At 46.2% G+C, this 26,009-nt stretch overlaps 1 non-coding gene across 1 annotated transcript; it reads left to right on the forward strand.

The window, feature by feature from the left end:
* The first annotated feature begins 22,900 nt into the window (after window positions 1-22,900).
* On the forward strand, window positions 22,901-23,007 carry LOC111725098. The gene has a single exon (XR_002773244.1). It is a non-coding gene; the product is annotated as a U6 spliceosomal RNA (small nuclear RNA).
* Window positions 23,008-26,009: the final 3,002 nt, after the last annotated feature.

Raw genomic sequence — 26,009 nt, forward strand, 5'->3', positions numbered from 1 at the left:
TCATGTAGGGGAGTGGTTCTCAGCCCAAGTGACTTTGCTTCCAAAGGACATTTGGCAGTGTCTGGGAGCATTTTTGTGTCACAACTAGGAAGCACTATATTGGTACCTGGTGGGTAGCAATACTGCTAAATAGTTTACAATGCACAGGACAGTCCCTCTTAGCACAGAATTAATTATCTGGCCCAAAGTGCCAACAGTGATAAGAATGAGAAACCCGGGTATAGGGACCTGTAGGTCACAATAAGAAGTGTGGATGTCACAGAAGCTCACACCGAGGACTGACTGGTGTTGTGTGCCTGCTGGAATGAGATCCTTACCGAAGGCACATCCATCACTTCCAGGTCCTGGGTATGTGTGTTGGGATAAAAGAGAAGGTTGCTGGGATGGGCTCCCAGAACACAGGAGCAAGGGTGGAGGCAAAGAAGCTGTGATAGGTTATCCCATCCTAATTTGGGGCTAAGAGGGAACTCCTGGAGTAGAGGCAAAGGAAACCAAATCAAGGAGGCCATGGGTCTGCCTTCAAGAAGCTTCAAGAGTGAAGAGAGGACCTGGGAGAAGAGCCAGCCTATCACAGGGAAGGGGCCACGTCTGCACAAGTGTGGAGGGCACAGATTGAGGCCAAGGTGTAGATAGCTCAGGGATCAAGAATGAAATCACCAAGAGAAACACAGCCATGGGCTAAAGAGGAAGGACTCAGATGGGCTGGTGAGAATAGAGTACCACCAAATCCAACCACACGATACCTGGCAGATGCAAAAGAGGGACCAAGAGAGGCCTGGCAGGTGAGAGACTGTTTCAATATGACCTCAGATTGGTTACTGCTACAAAACAGGTTGTTCTCTGCTCCACTGGGATGGGGGCACCACTAAGGCCACCTGGCTAGTGGTCAGCATAGACAGCACTTCAAGTCACATGTGACTTCATTTCTCCTCAAAGTCAAGTTTAACTCCATAGGTCCAAGGAATTGGCCAAGGTGACCAATGACTCTGGCATGCAGTTAACCCCAGCATTCCCCCACACCCCACCGATAATCTCACTGACTCATCTGGAGGCTGGTCCCACATAAGTGGAAAGAGACTCTAGGTAAAGCTTTCATTATTTAGAAAGGAGGCTTAGCGTAGAACAAGCCAGAACCCTTCCCTGGTCACTATCCAAAGCAGTTTTTCCAATTTGGGGGAGGGTAAGAAGAAAGGGGTGCCTCACAGTTTTGCTCTAAGAGAATGCCGGCTGACATTGGCAGGTGTGTGCTTGTGGGTGCACAGTAGGCAGACAACTTCACTAACACTCTCACTCAGCACTGTCTTCCTCAATAGTTTTTAAAACGACATTCTCCTCTACCTATAAAACATGTTCACTGTAAAAAATTTTAGAAAACAGATACAAACAAAAAGGAATCATAAATTCTGCCACTTGGTATGAATGTTTTACTTTCTTTTCTTTTTTTTTTTTTTGGCTAAACTTTTAAGATAATATAATTGAGATCATATTGTATATATAATCTTGTATCCTGTTTATAGCATAAGCATTTTGTCATGTTATTAAAAGCTCTTTGTAAATATTAGTTTTAACCATTGAATAATGATCCACTGAAAATTGTGGTATATTTCCTAACACTATGAAAAGCAGAGGCCCATATTCTTCAAGAGTTTATTTCACCTAATATAGACATTTTAAAGCCAACCCCCAGCACTGGATGCCAGAATTTTTCTAAGCACTTAAGACTATGCTCCAGGCCCTCTGCCCTTACCATGCTGGGTGGATGTGGTATTGGTCCAATATTGGACTGTCACATGCAAAACGTAATTTCCTTCCCCAGACTTGAAACTGCTACACTTCACCTGATAAAGGGTCATACTCTACTCTTCTCAGCAAAAAACCAGAGACAAACCATCCTCATTCACTTGAGAGGAAGCTCCAGGTTCTGGTTAGGCCCTGGAAATGTGGGTTAGGTCCTGAGAGGCAGAGGCAATGTGGACAACTGAAAAACTCCAAAATGGTCATCAGGTCTAGGGATGCTCAGCCTAGTTATGTAAATAAAGCTTTATTAGAACACCCACGCCTATTCATTTGAATATTATCAATGGCTGCTTTCAGCAGCAGCAAGGCAATGAGCAGAGACCATATGGCTGTAAGCCCAAAATATTCAGTGTTTAGCCTTTTATGACAACATTTGCATTAGGAGGTCAGCCATCCTTCAAAATCTGTGCTCCTCCTTCTTTAGCTGAGAATTGTCGCTGACAGGCAGTTGGCCAGCCAGGGATTACATTTCCCGCTACTCTTGCAGCAAGAGTTGTTCTCACCAATGACATGTGGGCCCAGTAATTTTTGGTTCAAGATGGTTAAGAAGTGGATGAGCCTTCTCTGTCTTCTGTTTCCCTTCTCCCTGAAAGCAGAGGCATGTGGCAGCGTTTCTCAACCTTTTTTCCATTATTATCCTCCCAAGGAGTGTTTTTAGACATTTTTTTCTTCATTGCTCTCTCCATGAAATTTTCATACCACAGATATACTCGGTATCTGTTTATATACCATATGTGTGTCTGTGATTTATGGATCACCAGGTAGGGTTTTTCAGCTGCCCAGATCTTTGCCCCCTGGGGGGGTGATACTGCCTCCACAAAGATGCATGCTCAAGCTACACTGTGCAAGCTAGTCACAACCAGGAACACCTGTATCTGACTGCTGTGACGGCAGTTGCATGTTGAACTGAAATCTGGAAGATGATTGCAGCAGCAGTTAATGTGCCCTAACCAATACAAAATCTAAATTTGATTGGTTAATAAAAAGTATGGATTGGATAGACATATTATAAACAAGAAACTTCTCCCAAACGCTAAAGGAGATAACATTTAGCATGCAGAGCCTCTACTTTAGGTGGTAGAGTTTGGCCTGTTAGGTCTTAAATTGAGATAGGCTAAAAATTTCAACAGATTCAAAGGGAAATGAAAACAATTTATAAGTACAAGCTATTAAAGATAGACAGCAGGCTGGGTGCAGTGGCTCACGTTTGTAATCCTAGCACTCTGGAAGGCCGAGGCTGGAGGATTGCTTGAGCTCAGGAGTTCAAGACCAGACCAAACAAGAGCTAGACCCCCTCTCTACTAAAAATAGAGAAACTAGCTGGGCATTGTGGTATGCGCCTGTAGTCCCAGGTACTTGGGAGGCTGAGGCAAGAAGATTGCTTGAGACCAGGAGTTTGAGGTTGCTGTGAACTGTGACGATGCCAACCAGAGTGACAGAGTGAGACTCTGTTTCTAAATAAATAAAGATGGACAACAAATAAATTGCGTTTCTTTATATCCTTTCTATCACCACCAGGGTAAAAGTACAAGAATTTTTTTTTTTAAGGTGTGATTTCAAACAACAAAGGGGACAAAGGAGGGCTACCTATGGCAGAGATGGAGAGAATTTTGTGAAAAACAGACAAAACACGGAATATTAGAAATGGATGGTGCAGGCACAAGAAGCCTGAGCATGAAGAAGGCTCACGTATCCTGGGAGTCCATCAGCCCAGCAGAATAGCCAAAAGGCTCATGACTCAGCTTTACTGGAACAGCTGTGCCTGAAGGGGCATGGAGGGGTAGGAACCATATGAGGGCTGAAAAGGGGGAATTTTATGAAATATGAAGTCAGAAGAGTTGAGCCCTCCACAAGTATCGCATGAGGCAACCAAATATCGACTTTCCGAAGGAAAAATATGGAATTTTCTTTCCTGGGGAAACTGAACAGATAGCCCCGCCCCCCCTAAAAAATACAAGGTCCAGAAAGCAGCAGAACCAAGCTAGTAAATTAGAATAGGGAACCCTGGAGGAAGTTCTGTAGCAGGCTAGAGGGCAACCAGGTCAAATTTGAGAATAGAGCACCTGGGAGAAAGGGGAATATATAAAATACCCGACTGGTTAGAGAGTGTGAGAGAGAAAGTATGGTAACAGCAAGTGCTTTTTTAGAAAAAGGCAATTAGAAACTCTTGGGAATGGGTGGCGCCTGTTGCTCAGTGGGTAGGGAACGGGCCCCATATACTGAGGGTGGCAAGTTCGAACCCGGCCCTGGCCAAACTGCAACAAAAAAATAGCCAGGGCTCAGCGCCTGTGGCTCAAGCGGCTAAGGCGCCAGCCACATACACCTAAGGTAGCAGGTTCAAATCCCCAGTCTGGGCCCGCCAAGCAACAATGATGGCTGCAACCAAGGAATGGCCGGGCGTTGTGGCGGGCACCTGTAGTCCCAGCTACTTGGGAGGCTGAGGCAGGAGACTCGCTTGAGCCCAGGAGTTGGAGGTTGCTGTAAGCGTGATGCCATGGCACTCTACCCAGGGGGATAGCTTGGGGCTCCGTCTCAAAAACAAAAATAATAATAGCCAGGTGTTGTGGTGGGCACCTGTAGTCCCAGCTACTTGGGAAGCTGAGGCAAGAGAATCACCTAAGCCCAGGAGTTGGAGGTTGCTGTGAGCTGTGATGCCATGGTACCCTACTGAGGGAGATAAAGTGAAAAAAAAAAGAAGAAAGAAAGAAAGAAACTCTTGGGAACATAAAAAACTATAAAATAGGGCATCACCTGTGGCTCAGTGAGTAGGGTGCTGGCCCCATATACCAAGGGTGGCGGGTCACACCCGCCCCCTGGCCAAACTGCAACAAAAAATTAGCTGGGTGTTGTGGCAGGGCACCTGTAGTCCCAGCTACTGGGGAGGCTGAGGCAAGAGAATCACCTAAGCCCAGAAGTTGGAGGTTGCTGTGCGCTGTATGATGCCACAGCACTCTACTGAGGGTGACAAAGTAAGACTCTGTCTCTACAAAACAAACAAACAAACAACGACAACAAAAACTATAAAATAATAAATCAGGCATCACAGTCTCACACTTAAATGACTTCAGGGTCAGGTAAGTAAGTAAACAAACAAGCAAGTCAGGCATTAGAGCGCTCGCATACTCGTGTAAGTGGTAGGGATGGAGGCAAACTAGAGCAGGCATGCCCGTTCTAGGGGCAGCCTCCAGCAGGGTTACTATACCATATATGCACATATATGTACAGAGATATGTATATATAACATACACACCCACACATACATGTGGGAAGTCAGACTGTACATGCTAGACCTTCTGATTTATGAAACACAGCCCCAAACTCTGTCTAAATCTCTTATGGAAACTCTATCGATTTTTACATATTGCCTGAAAATCTTAAAAAAAAAAAAACACTAGGCAAATCAAATACAGTTTGAGGATGAACTGTTAAGGTGCAGATTTCTGTCAATACATTCACCATAACATACACCCTATCTGCTGTTTCTTCAGCCTTTAAATCAACCTGTAGATAAAGTATAGAAGATGCAAAGGCAATTACAAAATAAAAATGCAAATGCTATCCATATTAACAATATAAAAGTAAAGGCAGAGACGGCAGATGTTGGAAAGTGGAAGGCAAGCTAATAGTATCATCTTACTGAACAGGGACTTAAGAGGTAATACCTGTAAGAAACAAGAAATACGATAGTAAGATTCTTACTTGCAAACATAACCGAATAGAGGAACTATAAATAAAGTTATAACTATGTTGTGAGGATGTGGGGAGGGGAGGGTGAAGTCGGGGTACAAGTGAGTTAAATTGTCATCTATCATAACAGGAAGTCAGCAGATAATTTCTAAAATAAAAGTAACATTAAAACACATTGTTTGAAATACGGAGGTAAATGACAAGAAAATAATTGAGTGTTAAAGGTGGTTACCTCAAAGGAGAGAGTTAAGAAGGAAAGGGGACCAGAGACTGTTATTTTTTTATTACAAATTCTTCTGAATTTCCCCCGCCCTCCCCCCCAAACCAAAACACCTATTTCAAGAAAATAACAGATTGATTCATGGCGTTGCCTTTTAGGAAAGATAACTAAACCTGCAACTTTGAATCCCAGTAAGGCACTTACTACAGATAACACTCAGTGGAGTTTAAATGAAAATAATGAATGGACCAGTTACAGAGGTGTGGGGAGGGTTAAGGCAACCAGCAATAACATGGTGCAGCACCCAGAGACTAACACCAGTAGAAAGCCACTACTACCCCCAAGTCTGAAGGGCAAGGACAGGGAACAGTGTTGTTACTGGAGCTTGAAGAGTCTAGAGGGCTGGCTGAAAGTCTGCGGCGGTAAAAGTCATTGCCAGGAATTAGGTGAAGCAGAGAGGGAGCAGAGGGATTACTGCTCCAAACATCTCTCATCCTGTTTTTGGATCTCCTGCTGTGGCTGCCTATTGGCCAAGCCCAACTACATCTAGAAGGTAAGTAAAGGAGCCAAGCCGACACAATCCACCACGGGGGCCAGCTTCTCAGGCTGCAGCAGGGCAGAGAATGGAACTGGGAGGAAGGGCAGATGGGAAGTAGCCAGCACATAATCTCACACTCTCCATTACCCAACTCTCTCCATTACCTACCTGACAGTGAAAAAACAGATTAGACACAGCACATACTTGTCCAAGAGTGGTAATTCTGATCTTCTCTAGTTCAGCAGCAGAACAGGACTACCAGGAAGTGCGATTTGCCTCAATTTTCATTAGTAAATATGGATGAATGATTTCCATAGGCTGCCCCCGCATTCCGTCACAGAAGAGATAAGGGAGAATCTGATCAACTTGACAAGGGGCAGGGGGTGAGACAGACCCTCAGAGAAAGATAAAGATACAAAGTAGGACAATGAGCTCCCACTGAAAAGTGCGATCACACCGGCCCCCACACCCCACACCAGGGGAGTAGAATTAGCCAGTGAGACATGTCTGGAAACAGTGAATAGGTCTGCCCGGCCACAGGAGGAATGAGAAATGGGCTGTTTGCCAGGCTGGGGCAGTGTAACGGGGGAATCCAAATGTCCAAGAGCCCGAACTTCATTTCAGAACAGATGTTGCCAAGGTTTTCTGAAGTGACGTGTCTGAGGCAATAAGGACACAACATGGGTGGGATACGCTTGGCATGTGATGAACCGATAGAGAGAGGTGGGGATAGACAGTGGGAGATTTGATTATCTTTGCATCCTCATGTCCTAACACAAGGTTTAGTCCATAATTCATGCTCAAAAGTAAGTATTACACTGGCTGGACAACTGGCTGGCTGAATGAATGGAAGGGGTGACGGTGTCATAGGGTTGTAGCAATGCAAACGAACCTAAACAGCAGAATCAGCAAGATCTAAAGCCTGGATGCTTCCCAGGGGGTGCAGGTTGGATGCCTGTCTCTCTTGGGAAGTGGGAGATTATAATATAATTGCTTTATCACTCTGCAAATATTCTCCAGCTTGTGAGGGCATGTTTGGTTATTAACAGATCATGCAACAAATTAGACACGGGAAATAAACCGTGAATGATGGAAAGGTGGGTGGGGCCCAGGGCAAGAACTGGAGACCAAAGACTCCTTTTACATCCTACCTAGGAGGACAGGGCCAGACACTGCAGCTTGCTTTACTTTATGGCTCGGCGCCTATAGCTCAGCGGCCAGGGCACCAGCCACATACACCAGGGGTGGTGGGTTCGAACCCAGCCCGGGCCTGCCAAACAACAATGATAACTACAACAAAAACAAAAATAGCCAGACGTTGTAGCAAGTGCTTGTTGTCCCAACTACTTGGGAGGCTGAGGCAAGAGAATTGCTTAAGCCTAAGAGTTTGAGGTTGCTGTGAGCTGTGATGCCATAGCACTCTACTGAAAAAACAAAACAAAACAACAGGTGTCATTAGTAGGTAAGGGACTGTTGGGTGGTCGCCTCCTGCAAACAACAGAACTCACCACTTTGAATCATATGGGACTGTTACAGTCCTACTGGCCAGTTATAGAAGTGCGGCATCTCTTACATCTGCAAACCAAGACATGATTTTGAGATTCTAGCTAAAATCCTGGAGCCATTTTTTAAGAATTCCTTGATGCTATAAAATGCCTAAAAGTAAGGGTAAGGCTGGAATCTGGTAAACTTAACGCCACAGAGTTAAGTAGTGGCTAATTCTCTGTCTTCCCTTCATCCAGGTAGGAAGAAAGAATATGCTTGTTGTCTCCTGGTTGCAGAGTAAGGAAGCCCAGCAACAACCTGTATCCATACCCCACTGTGCATGTCCCAGAGTGCATGTCCCAGCATAGCTGGGGCAGGTGTCACAGATATATCCTGTGTAAGCAATCTGCCCAGGGTCTCAGAGAGGAACCACTGATCCAACCTGGCCTTGGAATGCTGGTCTCCAATGATGGAGTCATCTTTGTATTCCTAGATTCTGGCATGGAGCCTAATCCACAAGTAGTTGGTTCCTTTGCCTGTGGAATAACAGTATTTTCTTCTCCTTATATTGTGAAGATCAAATGCATTTGCACAGGTAGCTTTTACAGCAGTGCCTGGCACATAGTTGGTACTCTTTACTATTAGCTACTAGTATTATTGTTGAGTCTGTAACCGCTTAGAAAATAAAATAACGTAATAGGAAAAAGATCAGCATTGGGAAAGGCCTTTCTGAGGATGCGGCACGGCACCTAAGTGAAGAAGAGAAGTCAGCCCTGATGGATCTGGGGGAGAGCCGCACAGGCAGAGAGCATGGCGAGGGCAAGGCTTGGAGACAGACAGGAGGAAACTTGATGTGCCTGAGGGGGAAGTGACAGTTTTGTAATTAATTATCACGATCCACTTTATTATGGTATTTATGCCCCAATTTCTGTGTTTCATTTTTAGGAGGAAAAGTGGAATTATCCATCTGAACGCAACCCCACACTAAGGTAGAGTCTTAAGGGCCACTCTGAGGGTTTGGTTGGAGTGTCTCAAATAGGGCTGAAGAACTGCTTTGCCAAAAGTTTTCAAAGTGGGTCCCATTCACACATTTCTAACTCATTTTACTTTCTAGGCCATGGGCTACTGGCTGGGGAAAGGGAGGCTTCAAGTCACCCTGGTCCCGGAAATCCCCAGCTTATACTTGGCAAGAGCAGCTAAGAGCAACTTACCAGCATCCACCCCCAGCCAGCCTCCTCCTCAACCAGGTCTCCCCAGGAAGCCAGTCTGGTCAATAGGGAGGAAGGAGGCAAGTCTACATAGCAAACGCTGGGGAGAAGGACAAATGGGAAGGCGAGGACACTACTGAGGCAACAGTGTCCTGTGTCATTTGAGGCTGTTCTAGTCTGTTATCACAGAAAGCCAGAGGAGAATCAAGTCAAGTAGGCCTTCAAAAGCTCCCCCCCTCTCTCTCGTAGGTGCAGTCAGAATGAACTTGACCAGGAACGGCTCCTCCTCTTGACCAGTGTGGCTCCCTTGAGGTTGGGAGAGGGGGTAGCTTACTGAGACCTACAGCCATGCTCATTCACATCATGTCTATACCCCTTGTGACAGTCACCCTCTGCTGCTGGATTACCCCCATGCAAGGCCAGTCCTGGGATACTCTGGCCAGTAGCACCTAGGTCACTAATGTAGAGTCTCAGGCAGAGACTGTCTCTTCTCTAGGATCAACCTCCCACCTACCACAGCTAAGCACCCTCAGAAGAACTGTCTACTGTCTCCTGAAGGAACTGGACCACAACCTGGAACTCAGTCACATACACATTTGCAGTTAGTTCATCCTTCAGGCCCAGCAAATGAAGAGAAGTAAAGGAAACTCTGGAAGCCCTGGGTTCAGGTACTCCGGCAGCACGCCACAAAGGGCAAAGGACTGATGAATTTTACTATTTAAAAACTTATTCGTTCTACATGTAAACAAACAAAAAGGGCAAATAAAAAATCAACAAAAGGGAAAAATAATTTTATATGCATATTAATATCCTTAATAAATAAAGAAAACTTTAAAATCAATTTGAAAATGATAACCACACAAGAGTAAAACGGGTTATAGGCAATTCACAAAAGAAGATATACATAGGGTACAAGCACATGAAAAATGGTCAAGCTCAGGAGAAACCAATAAAATACAGGTTAAAACAACATATCAAATTGGGAAAGATTTTAAAATCCTACTGCAGTGTTAGTGAGAATGGGGGGGGGGAACACACGTGCTCTCACACTTATGATGGGAAAGAAACTGGTAAATTGGCCAATATTTACCAAAATTTTAACGTGCGTGTACTCCGAATCAATTCTGCAAAATGTTGACCTTATAACAAACGAAACACATGCTCAAAGGTACCCAGTATTAGCAAGGATGCAGAGAAGTGGTACAGCAGCTAGTGGGAATATAAGTTAGTATCATATTTATGAAGAGAAATTTAGTGGTATGTACAGGAAACCTCTTAAAGTTTTGTATATCATTTGACCCAGAAATTCTTACAGGAATTCACCCATAGGAAATCATCATGAATAAGCCTAAAGATTTAGCTGCAAACACTGTTGTTAGTGGGCAAGCTGTAGGGCAGAACAATCTGAATGTGCAAAGTCGGAGCCTGGGTGAATAGACAGCACCGACAGAACGGAACACTACGGAGCGATTCCAAGGCGCACTGCAGGGCCTCCCATTCAGAGATGGCAGACTGAAAGTATGTGTTTATCTCCTTCTGCTAAGATTCCACTAAAATGATGGTTTATAGGAAAGAGGCAATTAGCAACAAATTAAAGGGAGACAACAAATAGACAGGGCCTGTAACTGAGGCAGCAGGACAGGATGCCCACAGAGAAGGCAGACAAGGAGACTGGGATTGAGCTGCGAACTCCGGAGAGTGGGAGAAGCAGCGAGGACGCAGGCGAGTGAAGGGTGGGGAGTGAGATGCGGCTGATGAACTGAAAGTCAGAACACAGCAGACTGATGTGCACAGACTCTTTCCCCATCCCACATGCACCTTGCAGGCAGGAGATGGGAGCCAGTTCCCCGTGGATCATCCCAAGGAGCACCCCAGCTGCTAACAACTACATCAAAGGGGTCAAAGACACGGATGCAGCAGACACAGGGCTCCTGGGTGCTGCTGATCCCTGAGCAGGGGAGGGAAGGGATCTGGTGCCCAGGACAGGGCAGCCAGGGGAGGGCACCCCCACTGAGCTACTGGGCTGGGCTGGTGCTTTTGTTTCTAGCCCTGACTTTCCAGGTCACTGGGCCACAGGTAAAGCTGGACTAGTGGTGCTGCCAGGGGCACGTGCACCCACATGGGCCACCACACTGGTCTCTCCACCTTCAGTCTCCCACTTCCCCTGAGCTCTGCCAAAGGGTGGGAATGGGGAGTTTGTTTCCAGGAAAGTAAAGTACATGCCATTAGCCATTTTTTCCCTGAAAAGTCAGCAAACATTCTAAACCAGGAATGACATTCTTGTAGAGGGGTACAGGGGAATACAGTATGTGGATGAAGCTCAAGGAAGCAGTGCCCAGTCCAACTTTTGCTTAGATTTCTACAGAGAGAGAACAGTGGAAAACAGACTATCCATTACAAGGGTCCCTTGGATGGTCAAAGCTCTCCCAGAGATAAAGCTGGTGGCAAAGTCCTACTTGGGCTGTAGGCGATTCTGAAAGGGAAGTTTCACATGGGTGGGGCTGGAGAGCAGAGCATCCTTCTCAGCCTTTCAGGCAGGCAACAGTGTTGACTCCCTGATAGGCAGGTTGGCCTGCTCTAAAAACAAGGGGATAACTCAAGTTCCTTTTGAAGACCTCCTTCCTCATCACTATAACCCTCACCTCTCTAAGGGTGCTCAAAAGGCTCCCATAGGCTCAGGGCCTGTAGCTCAGTGATTCGGGCACCAGACACGTGCACCAGCGCTGGTGGGTTTGAACCTAGCCCAGGACTGCTAAACAACAATGACAACTACAATAAAAAAAATAGCCAAGCATTGTGGCAGGTACCTATAGTCCCAGCTACTTGGGAGGCCGAGGTAAGAGCGTTGCTTAAGCCCCAGAGTTAGAGGTTACCGTGAGCTGTGGTGCCACCGCACTCTACCATAATGAGACTCCGTCTCAGGAAAAAAGGCTCCCACAGTTGCTTAGGGCCTGCCTAAGGAATATGTATTCCATGGACTTCAAGACAGTTAGTATTTATTTTCCTGGCATAGTATTTTATTCCTTCTAAGATTTCCAGAACGCTGTGTTCCAGCCATTAAGATCTAGGTCAAGAAAGGAAAATGTTTCTAGTTGCATATGATGAGGGTCTTGTATGGAGCAACTGGCTCAGAAATGCCATGCCCTTCTGAGCTTAGGGGGGAGGAGAGGAAGCTGGCTGATTCTTAAGGCCTGGCCTGCTATCATTTTTTCCAACAAATATATACAGAGAACACCCATAATATTCCAGGGAATTCTGAAAGGTGAAAGAACCAATCTTTACCCCAAAGGAGATCCTACTAAGTGATGGGGCTGGAGGTTCACAGAAAAGTTGAGGTGAGTTAGCAGAAGGCACCAGCACCCCATTCACTCTCCTCAGAAACACATACTTGCTGGTTAAAGTCTTATTCTTTAGTACAGATGAATCCTTAGTTGGTTGGGGTTAACTGAGATGGTTTCTGATTAAAATCATCAGTAAATGAAACTAAATCTCAGTTTTCAGAAGCTCAATTCATACATCTTTCTACTTTTCAAATAAACTAGGGAGCTAGGTTTAAGCAATGTTTTAGGGAGCCCACAATTGCTGTTAACATTTAAGAACTTACTTGCATGAGCAAATTGCAACCCTCTTCATGAGAGGTAAATCGGGCATCCAAGGGGACATTTCCCTGTTCTTCACAGGGTGTGCAATGTTGTTCTCTTAGGCACCTGACCATCTGGCCCTTCTCTGTGGCCACTCACTGTCCCAACACAACCCTGCAGCCACATCAGAGGCAGCAGTTGCTCTGCAATGGGGAGCAGCTCAGAAAAAGGGTTCTTCTTGGCCTGAGAAGAACTAACCTTGTGTCTCTGAACAAGGACGCAGGGTTCCCTCCACCACTAGGTAAAAGGATGGCCCTCATTCCAACTGGCATAAGAGGTGGGGGAAAAGCCCAGGATCCAAAGGGGGACTGATTACTAACTTCAGCCTCCATGGGAGGAAAATATAGGAGTTTCCAAGGGCCACATGGGCCCCTCCAGAGCTTACTTAACTTGAAGAGGAAATTGCCCCACAGACACCCACCAACGGATACAAAGACACCGAGGCCAAGGGCAGTGACGAATCCCAACGGCCACATCCTCCTGGTCACAAAGAAATAGAAAATTTTGAGGATGCAGCAAAGATATTTTTTTCTCTTGGACTGGCAGTCTAGGTGAGCTTTCAGCTGGGCTGCTAAAAAACAAAAGCCTATACACACACACACATATATGTACACGTATGTGTATATGTACATATACACACACGGATATATATGTGTGTGTTTTATACATAACCTGGGAACCCCTGGTGGGATTACATGGAAATCTAAAGATAAATCCAAGAAAATTTTGGGAGGACAAGCAGAGCCCAGTGATTTGAAGTTAGCTGAGTAGTGGGGGGTTATGGCAAACTCAGGCCAGGGACCCCAGGAGATTTGCCTGTAGCACCCCCTGATGCACTCCTCCTGCCAGAACAGCTGCCACTCAGGCTCCTCAACAACTTCCACCATTACTACCTGCTTTCAAAGTCTTAAAGCAAGCAAAGTCCCAGCTCTAATATTCTCTACAATTATATTACCTAATTATACAGGCCAATCTCATTTATCAAATTTCATTACAAGAAAGAATTATATGGGCCATGTAAGTATTGGTGATGTTTTGATTTGGTTAGTGAAAAAGTCTCTCTGGGAACTAACCTATCCAGCAAACCCTCTATCTAGGCCTGTCCACTTAGAGTGGTCACTCTCTGTAGTGAAAATAGCTGGTTCTCAGCTGGGAATGGAGCCGTGGGAGGAGCTGGGTGGAACGTGTCATGGCTTTGCTTATGGTCCCAACTTCCCAATGGGAAAAGGGAGTTAGACCCCAAACACAACCCAGACGAGGGCTATCACAGGCTTTAGGCCTAGGAGCCAAAATGGGGTGGGGGTGAGGGTGGGGGCATGCTCCCGCTGATGTTTCAAAGCTGTGAGCGAGGGATGCTTTGGCCAACATCAGAGCACCAAGACACCCCCCCACGTGGGCCTGAGCGAGGGTTCATGGGGGATAGGATGGGCACTTGGGGATCCAGTGTGATGGGCCATCTGGGCTCACTCAGCTTCATCATAATCAAGATGGTGGGGGTCAGTCCAGATGGCCCTTTCCAGCTCTGAGTCCTCACATCCACACTGACGTGAATCAGACACTTCTAGCATCAGGAATGAACTGGCTGGACTGTTAAGTCACATGGCACAAAGACCACAGAGAAGACCACTGTACAGCCTCACCAACCATTTTTGAGGGTAGCTATGGGGAGTAAAGAGGAAAAAAAGGAATTGGGAAGAGTGAGAAGAAGGGGACACCAGAATGCTTGGCTCACCTGGCAGTGAGAGCCAAGAGCCCAAAGCCTTGCTCCCAGGTGATGGGGCTAGGACCAGGTACTCTTGAATTTTACCAGCAGCTCAAGGTGGGCTGTCCCCTCTGCTGACAAGACAGGAATAATGGGGAACAGCAATAACAACCGCAGCTGACACTCAGTGGTACATGCAGTGTGCCAGGCACTCTTGCATGCTTTATGTGTATTAACTTATTCACTAATTCCACTAAACAACTCTATCATGGACACATTATGATGCCCATTTTACAGATGAAGAAACTGTAGCACTAAAAGTTTAAATGGGCAGATCTGAACCCAGGCCATTTGTTATCTCAAGTCTGTGTGCACCAGCGATAGCCACGGCCTTTGTTTCCACAGAGTTTTGGATTAAATAGTCAACGTGAGGGTAGGCAGGGCATGCTGTTTATTGAATGCTAGTGGTACCACGTATAGATGCTTTCCATGCATTAATTTTGGGATTCTCTACCCTCCCCTCTTCTACCCTGCGACCAGGTCAACCCCTGGGGAACTCTATCTCAATCATCATTTCTTTGAGGACATCTCTAACTCCCTGAAACAAGGTCTGACCATCATTTGCTGACATAGGGCCCTCTACTTTATCTTCTGATTGCTTTCCATGGCTAAATATTACCTGCTTGACTGTTTGCTTAATAAACACTTTTGTCCCTGGTTAGACTCTGAGCCAGTGCTGATCAATAGAACTTTTTGATGATGGAAATATTTTATATTTGTGCTATACAATGTAGTAGCCACTAGTCACATGTCATTGTTCAGTATGTGAAATCTGGTTGGTATGAGTGAGAAACTAAATTTTAAATTTTATTGAACCTACTTTTTTTTTTTTTTTGAGACAGAGTCTCATGCAGTCGCCCTGGGTAGAGTGCCCTGGCATTAGCTTAGTTCACAGCAACCTTAATCCCTTGGGCTCAAGTGATGCCCTTGGCTCAGCCGCCCGAATAGCTGGGACTACAGGTATCTGCCACAATGCCTGGCTAGTTTTTGTATTTTTAGTAGAGATGGGCAGGGTCTGCCTCTTGCTCAGGCTGGTCTCAAACTCCAGAGCTCAGGTGACCCACCTGCCTAGGCCTCCCAGAGTGCTAGGATTATAGGCATGAGCCACCATGACCAGCCAATTAAATCTAAATTTAAATAGCCACATGTGGGTAATGGCTGCCATTTTGGACAGCACAGGCCTAATTCCCAAGACAGCCTACTTTGTGTGGCTACCTCCCCAGAGACTGAGAGAGTCCAGATGCGATAAAAAACTTGTGAAATGAATGAATGAGAAATGAACACATGAATGAAGGGAACAACACATGAGAGGAAAGCTGATGAGGAAGAAAGAAGCTGATCCAAGGAGCACCAACTCTCCTTCCCTGCCCTCTCTGTGCTGTCCCATTAACCCGCTGTGGGTGTCACCATCCCTGACCATCAAGCCTCATGCCTGGGTCTAGACGGGCCCCTGTAAGAGCTTCCTGCCCACTTTCCACAGCCTCTAAGGTCTGTTAAGGGTCAGGAGCTGCACATGCCCATTTCCCTATGGTGGCCAGGAAGGACATCTGCAGACTGCCTTGTCTCACCTAAGGAGATGAACTGGCAGGTAAACCAGCTCCCATCTCTGAGAAAGATCACTTATCCCAAGGAAAGATCATCCCCCTCCTCCCCACTATAAGCTCTACTTAGAAGTAAGCCAGCAACTGTAGATTCCTCCTGTCATACTGGTCACTTGACAGAGAAGCAGCAGAGAAAGCTTTGGAGTCAAACTCCACTTCTGCCACTAACATGGCACGTTGCCTGGTGCAGCTTCACGGCCGGTCTCAGCGGCTGTCGCTTGAGGTTCATTCAGCTCAGATTTATCAGGCTCTAGCAGTGTCTAGACTGTGTGTGAAGCTCTGGGGTACAGTGGAGGGCAAGGTGACCATGGTCCCTGTACCACGAATTGCTGGTCCTAGTGAGTGCCAAAGACAAATGCACCTGATGGGAGCAGTGGGGCTAAGAGAGAATGGGCACTGGGAGAAAGGAGAGACACAAGGGAGGCAGGAGGAGCCAAAGAGACTCTGGCCACTGAGATGTGCCCGTGGGCTCCCTGAGCTGCCCAGTGGCCATGCGAGTACTGAGAAGCCCAGGACAGACCTTGCTCTCTGTGTTCTCCACAGAAGCACAGCCCACTGCCAAGCAGGAAGGCAGCTGGTCATGAAGGGCATGGCCAGGTGGCCAAAAGAGCCATCTCTGAGAGAAGCTGGACCAGCACTGCACAGCCTGAGGGCAGGGGACAAAGAACTGTAATGTCCTCCACCTTCTCCAACATGTGAAGCAACTCTTCCCACATAGCCTTTTCCTCTTAGAAAAGCTGGGTTCAGGAAGACTCCAGGGAAATTAGCTCTAGCAGGTCTGAGGCTCCTGTGGTTTGTCTCTGTGCTCAGAAACAGTTGGACTCACTCCTCTGTTTGTTGAGTCCCCACTTGCAGATGAACAGGCGTGGTCCCTGTCCTTGAGGCCCACTGAGTCTACTGGGAGAGGCAGCCATTCTCAAATCGCCCAGGGCGAGGCAAAGGGTGCACCAGACAGGCGCTCCTGAGAGCTCAGTGAAGGGGTATGATACGGCATTGACGGTGGGCACCGAGGGTGGTTTCGAGAAGACGTGGCCTGTGAGTGGAACCTTGAAGGACGCATAGCCTTCTAGTAGGGGAAACTGGGAGGTATAAGTAGGAGAGACACCATCAGGAAAGGCACACAGGTGGGAAAGTCCCAGACCAATGGTTCTCAACCTCAGCTGCATATTAAAATCACCCTAGGATCTTTTACAAACAGACTGAGACCAGAATGGAGATACTGATGCAACTGATCTGGAGTGAGGTACAAACAGTGGTGTTTACTAAAAGCTCCCTGAGGTTGAGGGCTGAGATCCTGGCCACCTGTACCAGCATTATCAGCACCACTTGGACACTTGTTAGGAATGCATCAGAATCTGCATTTTAACAAGATCCCTGGGTGATGTGTGGGTGCAGGTAAGTCTGAGAGGTCCTGCTCTAGAGCATGAGAGGGAGAATGAGGATTGCGTTTAAATCAGCCAGCTAACATTCTTCTGATCAAAGGCACCTGGCTCACTGCTGTGGGGAAGTGGCGGGACCTCAAAACAACCAAATGACCAAAAGCAGCACTAGCCATGTGTCAGAACTGGCCTCCAATGGGCACTGTGGGGATAGGAGGGTCCCATATAGCATAGGTAAAGGAGAGAGGGAAGAAAAAAACTGGGGGTGGGTGGGGTGGGTGGCAACCAGTGTTCTGTGTTCCGAACAAGACTGGGATTCTGTGGGGCAACAAGCAGAAAAAGTGATCTGGGCCATGGAGACCTGAGTAGGGGGTGCAAGCGCATGTGCATGCGTGCGCGCGTGAACATACACACACAGGAATGAAATTCAAAATGGTGCTAAGGATGTGTCAGGCTTTAAGAGCTATGGCCAGAAGCCAAATGTCCTACATTAAATGCATCTGCTTATTAAAATGGAATTCATGAAGAAATTAACAAGTGCTCTACTATTCACTTCTGAAAAGCAGCAAGCCTGCTATGGGAGAATTATGAGCTGGAAACTGGAGCACAGGTGGTTCCACATGGTGCCATCCTGCCTCCTTCCCTCCTCACCCACTATCCCTGGGAGTCCCTCCAGATTTGCAATGGCTTTCCCTGAAGCCAGCCTGCCATCTCGCACCCAGACCTTCGTCTTAATCAACCCACGTTTCTGGAATGGGATCTAAAAGAGATGCTTCCACACCATATACCAGCACTGTCACGTGGGACTCCAGGCACAGCCTACACTCAGAAATTTTCCAGGCCCGGCTGCTTTTTGTGGTGATGATTCAACATACATTTGTTTACGCTCATGTTTTTTTCACAACTGTCTGTGCCAGACAGTTGGCGGGCTAACCCACCAGCCATTCCTAAGCCCTCCTGCCCACCTTCTTTACAAAAGCTGGAAAAAGGAAATAATCCCTTCACCAGCCTCCCTTGCATCCCAGAAATGACAAGACAAAAAGCCCTTGGATGAAAAGCCCAAACACTCAGAAGGGACAAAAACTGAAAATGCCTGCCTAGCCCTGCGGCATCGCTGAGCTGCAGGTCAACACCAGATGACCACCACCTCCATCCAAACTTCCTGTTTTATGAAAATGTATTTCTCAGACCAATATTCCTTCGTTTTTCTGTCATTTGCAGCCAAAAGCATGTGTATGACTTGCTTATCCGCAATCCCTCCCCTTCCATTGGTTTCACCTCCTGCCTATTTACTATTTCCATTAGTTTTTGCACCAACCTCCTCGCTCCTTCTTTTCCTGTTCATACTCTACCTCCAACTCACGATATGACAGCAGGGTGAGACAACCGATCCCCACTCTGGGGAAATATCCAGTTGTAAAGTTCAGTGGCTGGTCCTCCAGCAGCAACCTCTTCAGAGCCCTGGAAATTTGGAAACGTGTAGAGCTACAAATTTTACTGAAAGTTGCAGCACAGTGGGCAAATTCTATCACTAATTTGTCTCTTTACCTCTTGGAGTACTATCATGAGCTACTGAAAGTACATAAAGATATTTCTTAAGTGCATTTATATTTAACAAATCTTGAATTTCAGAGCAGATACCAAGACTCAGCCAAACTCACTCAGGCTGACACAGCAACAAAAATAGAAGGCCCTAAACAAGTAGCTACTCCTAAGAACAGATGTGTAAACAGAAACACAATTTATGAATTAGCTCGCTGCTCTTCTCTATGTAGACTGATACAATCTGAATACTACCTGCCTAGGCCCCGAGGCCTCCAGAATTTAATCAGATAAGTGATTAAGGAAAATATATGTTAATCTTGAATAAGTTAAAGATTCCTATCTTTCAGCTTACCACTTAATACATGCACCAAATGACATGTTTTCCGCAACCACTGACATGTCTTGGCCTTCTTAGATTGCAAACTGCTCACAGGCAAGACCTGTGTCCAAATGGCACTATGTCCTTCCAGGCTGGACCTCCCCCCTCCAGGGCCAAGTCTGGTCCCATCCCCAAAACAACAGCAACCAAGTCAAAATTAGAAATTGCATGGCAGTTGCCAGTCACAACCAAACAGCCATTTCTTACCTGTACACGCTACAGAAATTAGTCATATTTTCAGGGCTCCCTCATTTCAAGAATGATTCACAACTTTTTGTGACTCATACACACCACCCCATTCCTGCTTTACCTCATAAAGAGTATGGAGTGACAGTTCTAGGGGATGGACAAGTACCCCATGATTACCTTGGAGGACAGCAGACTATGAGAAGGATGGGAGTTCAGCAGGACCAGCCACAGAACGTTCAAAGAGCCCTTTCTAATGGCAATGTGCAATTTTCCCAAGAGGAATATTGCTGCCATGTTTAGTATCTATTTATCACAGTGATTTTTAACCAGTGCGTTGCCGCGCACTGGTGAGCTGTGAGAGGATCTCAGGCGTGCTGCAAAAGTTTTAAAGATAATTAATTAAATTATTTCAAAGACGTTCAAAGCACAATAAGTTAATTCTTCATTTTCCTTTTCTTTTTTTTTTGATCAACATAATTTAAGTTCTCCGTGGAAGTTTTAACTATAGGTCCATGTGTGCCGTGAGATTAAAAAGGTTAAAAACGTTGGTTTATTAGCACACGGGTGATGGGACTTTTCTTTTACAAGGGATATGTCTCCCTTTTGATAGTTTTGTTTTTTCTTCACACACCACACACGAAGCTGCAGAGGGTCGCCTTTCCCCAACAACAAATAGGAGCAAAAACCAAAACTCTCTTATCAGATTACACTAAACTAATGCTCTCAAAGAACTCTCCTGAAATGATTTCTTTCCAGAATTTTCTCTGACCAGTACCTCATTCCTCCATAACACCCACAGTGGAGGTGGATTTTAAGGGGCAATCTTTATGTACCTGGCACTTGCCCATGGGTGCTGGGAAGCTATTTAGATTAGAACTAGTTACTCTAAGGCCCTTACCAGTTCTAAGGAGCTCAGAGCCCGACAGTTCTGACTGGGCTCCACAACAGTCCTCCAGGACAGTGGAGTGCCCAGCCTGGCGGGTTCCCCTCACATTCTTCCCAACTTGGGTGTGGGATTTTCATGACCTCAAATCATTTACCAGCAGAGCAAGGAGTGGAAAAACAAGGGGTTTTATAGCTCTGGGTTGAACCTTGCTTTGTGTGACCCTAAGCAAATTACTTAACTTCTCTAAGTCTTGGTTTTCTAATCTATAAATTAACACCTGCCCTGAAGGAGAGTTTCAAGGATTAGAAATAACAGAGGATGCCTTTGGCTCGGAGGAGATGCTCAGGGCTGGTCAATTATCAACAGTCATCATTCTTATCACAGTGAAAACACAGCCCAGAAGCACATTCAGCTCTGTGGCAGCTGAATCACCTATGTATAGGTGCTGAGTGGTCTGCATCTGTATCTAGATGCTCAGGGTTTTCATTCTGTAGTGGGTCTGTCCTCTTCATACTGGTATGTCCTAAATAGGTCTGCGTCAGAGTCTAAGCCCCCAGGGATAGAAGGAAGAGGGCCCAGGGCAAATTCTTGGACAGTGCAGGCCAGGAAGGCATGTTTCAGAGATGAGGTGCCTATTCTTTTTCCAGGAGATCTGGCTTAGTACCACAAGTTTGGCAGATCAGCAAACCATCTGAAAGATGCCAGGGCCCCAGAGCCACACCCCTTCCGTGCCAGTTGTTTCATGAAGAAAATGATCACCAATCACAAAGAGCAATTCACCGGCACTAACAGAAGAAAACTAACAATGTCCTCTTCAATCCATCTTGGACATGACAGGGCAGGAGTCTCAACTTTATTTGTAGAAAAGATGGAATACAAACCTTCAATATCAAGTCATACCCCAAACATCCCCCTCCTGCAATCCCAAGCTTTGGTAATTATTAGTAGAGCCATCTGCTCAGCCTAATGAAATGTGCAATCTCCTGTACATATAATTAGTGAAATCATTTTAATTAATTAAACAAATTAATTAATTGCAAGGATACTGCAACCATTTCCCAGGAACTACATCCAACTCATTTATTCTGCATATGTCTACCGGGCTCCTACTGAGGGCAGAGGCCCACGCTGGTGCCCTGAAGATATATAGACACTCATAGCATTTCATGAGCACGAGTGGAAGGAAGCCCAGCACGCACATTTGCTGACAACTAACTCTTTTGCTTAGCTTTCCCAGGATTGTCTTGGTTTTAAAGTTGAAAGTCCATGGCCCCTGAACACTTTTGGCCCTGGGCAAATCGAGATGGTTGGTCACCCTAGTTCTGTTTGACCAGGTCAAAAGTCACCACTGAACCATCACCACTCCTGCAACCCCAGCCTTTGCTCATGGCAGACACTGTGAATAGATTGAGGAGTTCCTACTTGCTTAGCCAAGACTTAGCCACCCCCAAATCCCTCTCCTCTGTTCCAGGCAGCCACTATTAATCACCCTGAACAGGAAGCCTGGATAATGTAATCTATTTTCCATTTATGCTGGAGAATTACAGAAGTTTTAGGCTAGAAAAGATGGTCAAAATCCAGTCTGATCACCCATTCAGAGCTTGAGTTCCTTCTCCAGTATCCTCCACAAGTGGCTAGCCAGCCTCTCCTTACACACCTCTAGCGATGGGGAACTCAATATCTCCTACAGCAACTCTTGCTGTCTTCAATAGTTTTGGCTATTAAATTCTTTCCTTTACTAATGTGCCTCTCTCATCAATCTCTTTTTGGAGACCTCATGATATGGTGTTTCAAATAATGAAATACACGTATTCAATTCCTCCCAACTCTTCTCTTTTCTAGGACCAATTTCTTCAACTGTTACATGACTTGGTTTAAAGTTGGTGTGTGTCATCCCGGTTCTTCTAACATCCTGTCTAAGGCTCCCTTGGGGTCCAGGACTTAGGCCTGGCTCTCAACACCAGACACCTTGCGCCTGATGGAGTCCCTACTCTGTTGAGAGTGGTGGTGGCTCCAATGCACACTGACTCACGCCAACACCCCGATGCCGTCTCTGGAAGTGCTGCCACTGAGCTGCAGCTCCATCCATCTGCCACAAGCCTTCCTGAGAGCTTACACTCCATCTGGAGTTCTGGGTTATGGGAAACCCACAAAATGGTCAGAAAACATAATATAAATTACAGACTGCCAATTTCCCAGTTACAAACAACTTGCTGTAAAGATTTGCTTTAAAGTAATTTCTTTAGAATGCCGACAGCATGTAGCCACAAGAAACCATATATAAAATGATGGTTAGACTCCCAGGCCAGCCCACAAAAGCCTTTTGAACTCATAATGCACCTGCACCATAAAACTAACAGTGCTATTTTAACTATACGTAGCCACCATTTATGTGATGGTTTCCATGGTGATGTGCACTCTGAGCTCCATTTCAGAGAACTAGACAAAAGGTATACCTTAAGCTGCATTACTCTCCTAGGTTGGGAAGGGGGGGGACTGCTGCCCTCAGAGAGAACTGACTCACATAGACCCCAGTGCCCCAACCTGATTCAGGCCCACAGGTCATTTAAAATGTGTTGTCCTGTGCTCGCTTCGGCAGCACATGTACTAAAATTGGAACGATACAGAGAAAATTAGCATGGCCCCTGCGCAAGGATGACATGCAAATTCGTGAAGTGTTCCATATTTTTAAAAAATAAAAACTAAAATGTGTTGTCCTAAGGACACAGCCTGTGAACACAAGGGCCTGCTGGGATTGAGTGAGCTGTGAGGCTGCAGCCGGGAGAACTTCTGGAAAGAGGTCAGCGATAACAGGTATGGAGCTTGCTCGTGTTTGTTGGTGGTGGTGCTGGTGTTCAAAAATCTATAGCAGACACAAGGATGGGGGTGTTTCTCAAAGTCAGAAAGGTACAACTAGAAAGGTCAGTAATTATGTTGTTCTTCTCTGAGCCCTGACACAGGATCTTACCAAGTTGGTGGCCACAGTGATAAGAGGCAGGGAGACGAAGATGCACCGACCTTAATTGACCACAGTGGGGATGCCAGGCAGAGCTGTGGGCCTCAGTTTTCCCCTATGGAAGCTCCATAGCCTTCCTTCTTCTGGCCCCACTGTCGCTACCACCACCACCACCAACTCTGACCCCAGGCCCTCCTCTTGAGCAGTTAGGATAACACTGAACGGCACTGGAGGTCAAGTCTCCCAAGGCATCCCTCCTGCCGCAGGACAAAGGCAGGTGCTCCCCAGGACCGAACTTCCTGGAGACTCAAGGCCAGAGTTTGAGACCTGCTCCACCGCGGACTGCTGTTTCGAAGCTGTTAACTAGTGCTGCAGAACAGCACTAACTTAGACACCTCAAGTCTCAGCTTTCTCATCTCCAAAGTGAGCATAACATCCTCCTCACAGGACTAGTGCCAGTAATAAATGAAAGGCAATTAACAGCTCAACTTTCTGAGCTCTCACGAGCACTGCTCCATGCACACTGCTTGGATTCACTCACTTGGGCAGTACAAAAATCCTATTATTTTATAAATGAGGAAACTGAGGCTAAGAGAAGGTAGGCTATTTATCCAAAACTAGTAAGCAGCAAGGCCAGGGTAACAGATAAAAAGCTGCTTTAGAAATTGTAACATGTCATATAGATGCTGGTCATTATTATTCTTAATGACCAACATAAGACCACACTTGAGTGTTCAAGCTTGGGCTATACTTTCTACCACACAGGATCTGGGTGGTTCCCGTCCTGCACTGCTAAGGCTTCAATGGTGTGTTTCCTTCAGCCCCATCTACAGACCAACACCAGCAGCTGCATTAGCGGGACATGCTGCCAATGTCAGAGCCCCCACCCCCCCAGACGCATGTTCAAAGGCTGCATCCTCATCCCAACACACTGATGAAAACTGTAAAACGCATGTCACCCACCTGCTTTGTTTCATTCTCTCCCCCCACACACAGCACTTAAATACCTATATACGTCATAATTATCTGTTTCAGCCATGTCTTGCCCAACCCAACTTACAGGTTCCACGAGGGCAGGGCCTCTTACCTTTTTTGTTCAATGTTGTATCTCTAAACTCAAAACAGTGCTGAACACATGGTAGGGATTCAGTAAGTATTTGCTGAATGAAAGAACAATTTCATCTACATTGACTTGGAGGAAAGGTCCATAATATATTGTCTGGCAAAAGAAACCAGGCTACTAAATTATGCACATCATGATCTCATCTGTGTATATTATTATTATAGGTCTGAGCATGTGTGGGTGCACAGAAAAAAACGTCTAAAAAGATATACATGAAAATCTTCATTGTGGTTACAGCTAAGAGGTAGGAGCGAAGACAATTGTAACTTCCTTCTAAATTTCTTACAAAACAATATACTATTCCTGTAAGTTTCTAATGCTTTTTTTTTTCTACATTTGAAAGCAAAGGTGTGTAGACAGATTTATGCACACACACACACACACAAAAGTGACACACACTGGTTACAGAAGACTCATGCAGGAGGTCAGGGTTGGGGACAGCTTGCCCACCTTCCTGACGGTGGGCCACTGCAGCATCTCCACTCAGAGACCTGCTGAGTGAAATGCTGAGAGAAATAACGGAATTGGGTCTACAGGGCCTGGGACTTAGCAGCACCTCCTTCAGAACTCCTCCAAAAAAGGAAAACTCTATCAAAATCTAAAGCTATTTCACTGCCTTTCCAGAGCAGTCTCAGAATTGTTTAATCCTCTGTGATTGTTTTCAAACTACATTAGAATGTTCCAGAAAATATAAAGCTAACATCATAAAGTGTGGCATTTTGCAACCAAAAATCCAGTTTGCATAAAAAGCCTCACTCTCCCATGCAAAGACAAAGTCAGGATAACTGAATTCCACCCAAGATCCTGGGCCTGGCTCAGGGCACAACCTCCGGCCCTCCTCCTCCTTGCTGACAATGCATTCTGAACTTCGGAATTCTGAACTCCCAGGGAACAAACCCAGTTGGTCTTACATGATCCCTGTCACACCTAAATCACCGAGGTGCATGAAGTGAGGGCCGATCTGGGTCCAGCACAAGTCAGGTGCTATGAGGTTGGAGAAAAGTAACATAAGACAAAGTCAGCCTTCAAACAAGGACTGACACACTAAGGACACAGAAGAAAACAACGTCACTCACTCAACCCCACAGCACTTACTATATGTGTAATAAGAGTTCTGAGAAAAAAGAGGTAAGTGTGAGCCAGAAGGCTGCAAGGAAGCGGGCGAGTGGGCTACCGCTCAACTGAGGCAGCGGAGGCCGAGGTGCTGAGGTTGGGCTGGTGGGGGGTAGATCTCAGCCACGTCAGGACTGTGGCAGAGCCACCCCAGCCACTGCCGATTCCTCTGCCCTGCCTTCCAGGCAGAAGGTATTGCTCTGCCTGGTTAGGCAGGCAGTCACCTACATACTGAGCATCGTGTGTACAAAGAGCACAGAGGGCCGACTTCCCCTGAAGGTAGATGATTTCTAACTCTAAGTGACAGAAGTCTTCACACTGCAGTTGATTTCAGGAGCCAACCAAAGACAGAGAGGATAAAAAGAACCTGCATCTATGTGCTGCTCCAAGAACTCTGGCCAATATACAACGATTCAGGTCTAGAAGGCCTCTAATCATGGAGATGGCAAGCAAAGCTCAGAGAGAGGCCATGGAGAGGGCAGAACGAGAGGAGGACATGG

This window comes from Otolemur garnettii, unplaced genomic scaffold (assembly GCF_000181295.1).
Source record: "Otolemur garnettii isolate 467f Iridium unplaced genomic scaffold, OtoGar3 scaffold00031, whole genome shotgun sequence".
In the NCBI taxonomy this organism is placed as follows: Eukaryota; Metazoa; Chordata; class Mammalia; order Primates; family Galagidae; genus Otolemur; species Otolemur garnettii.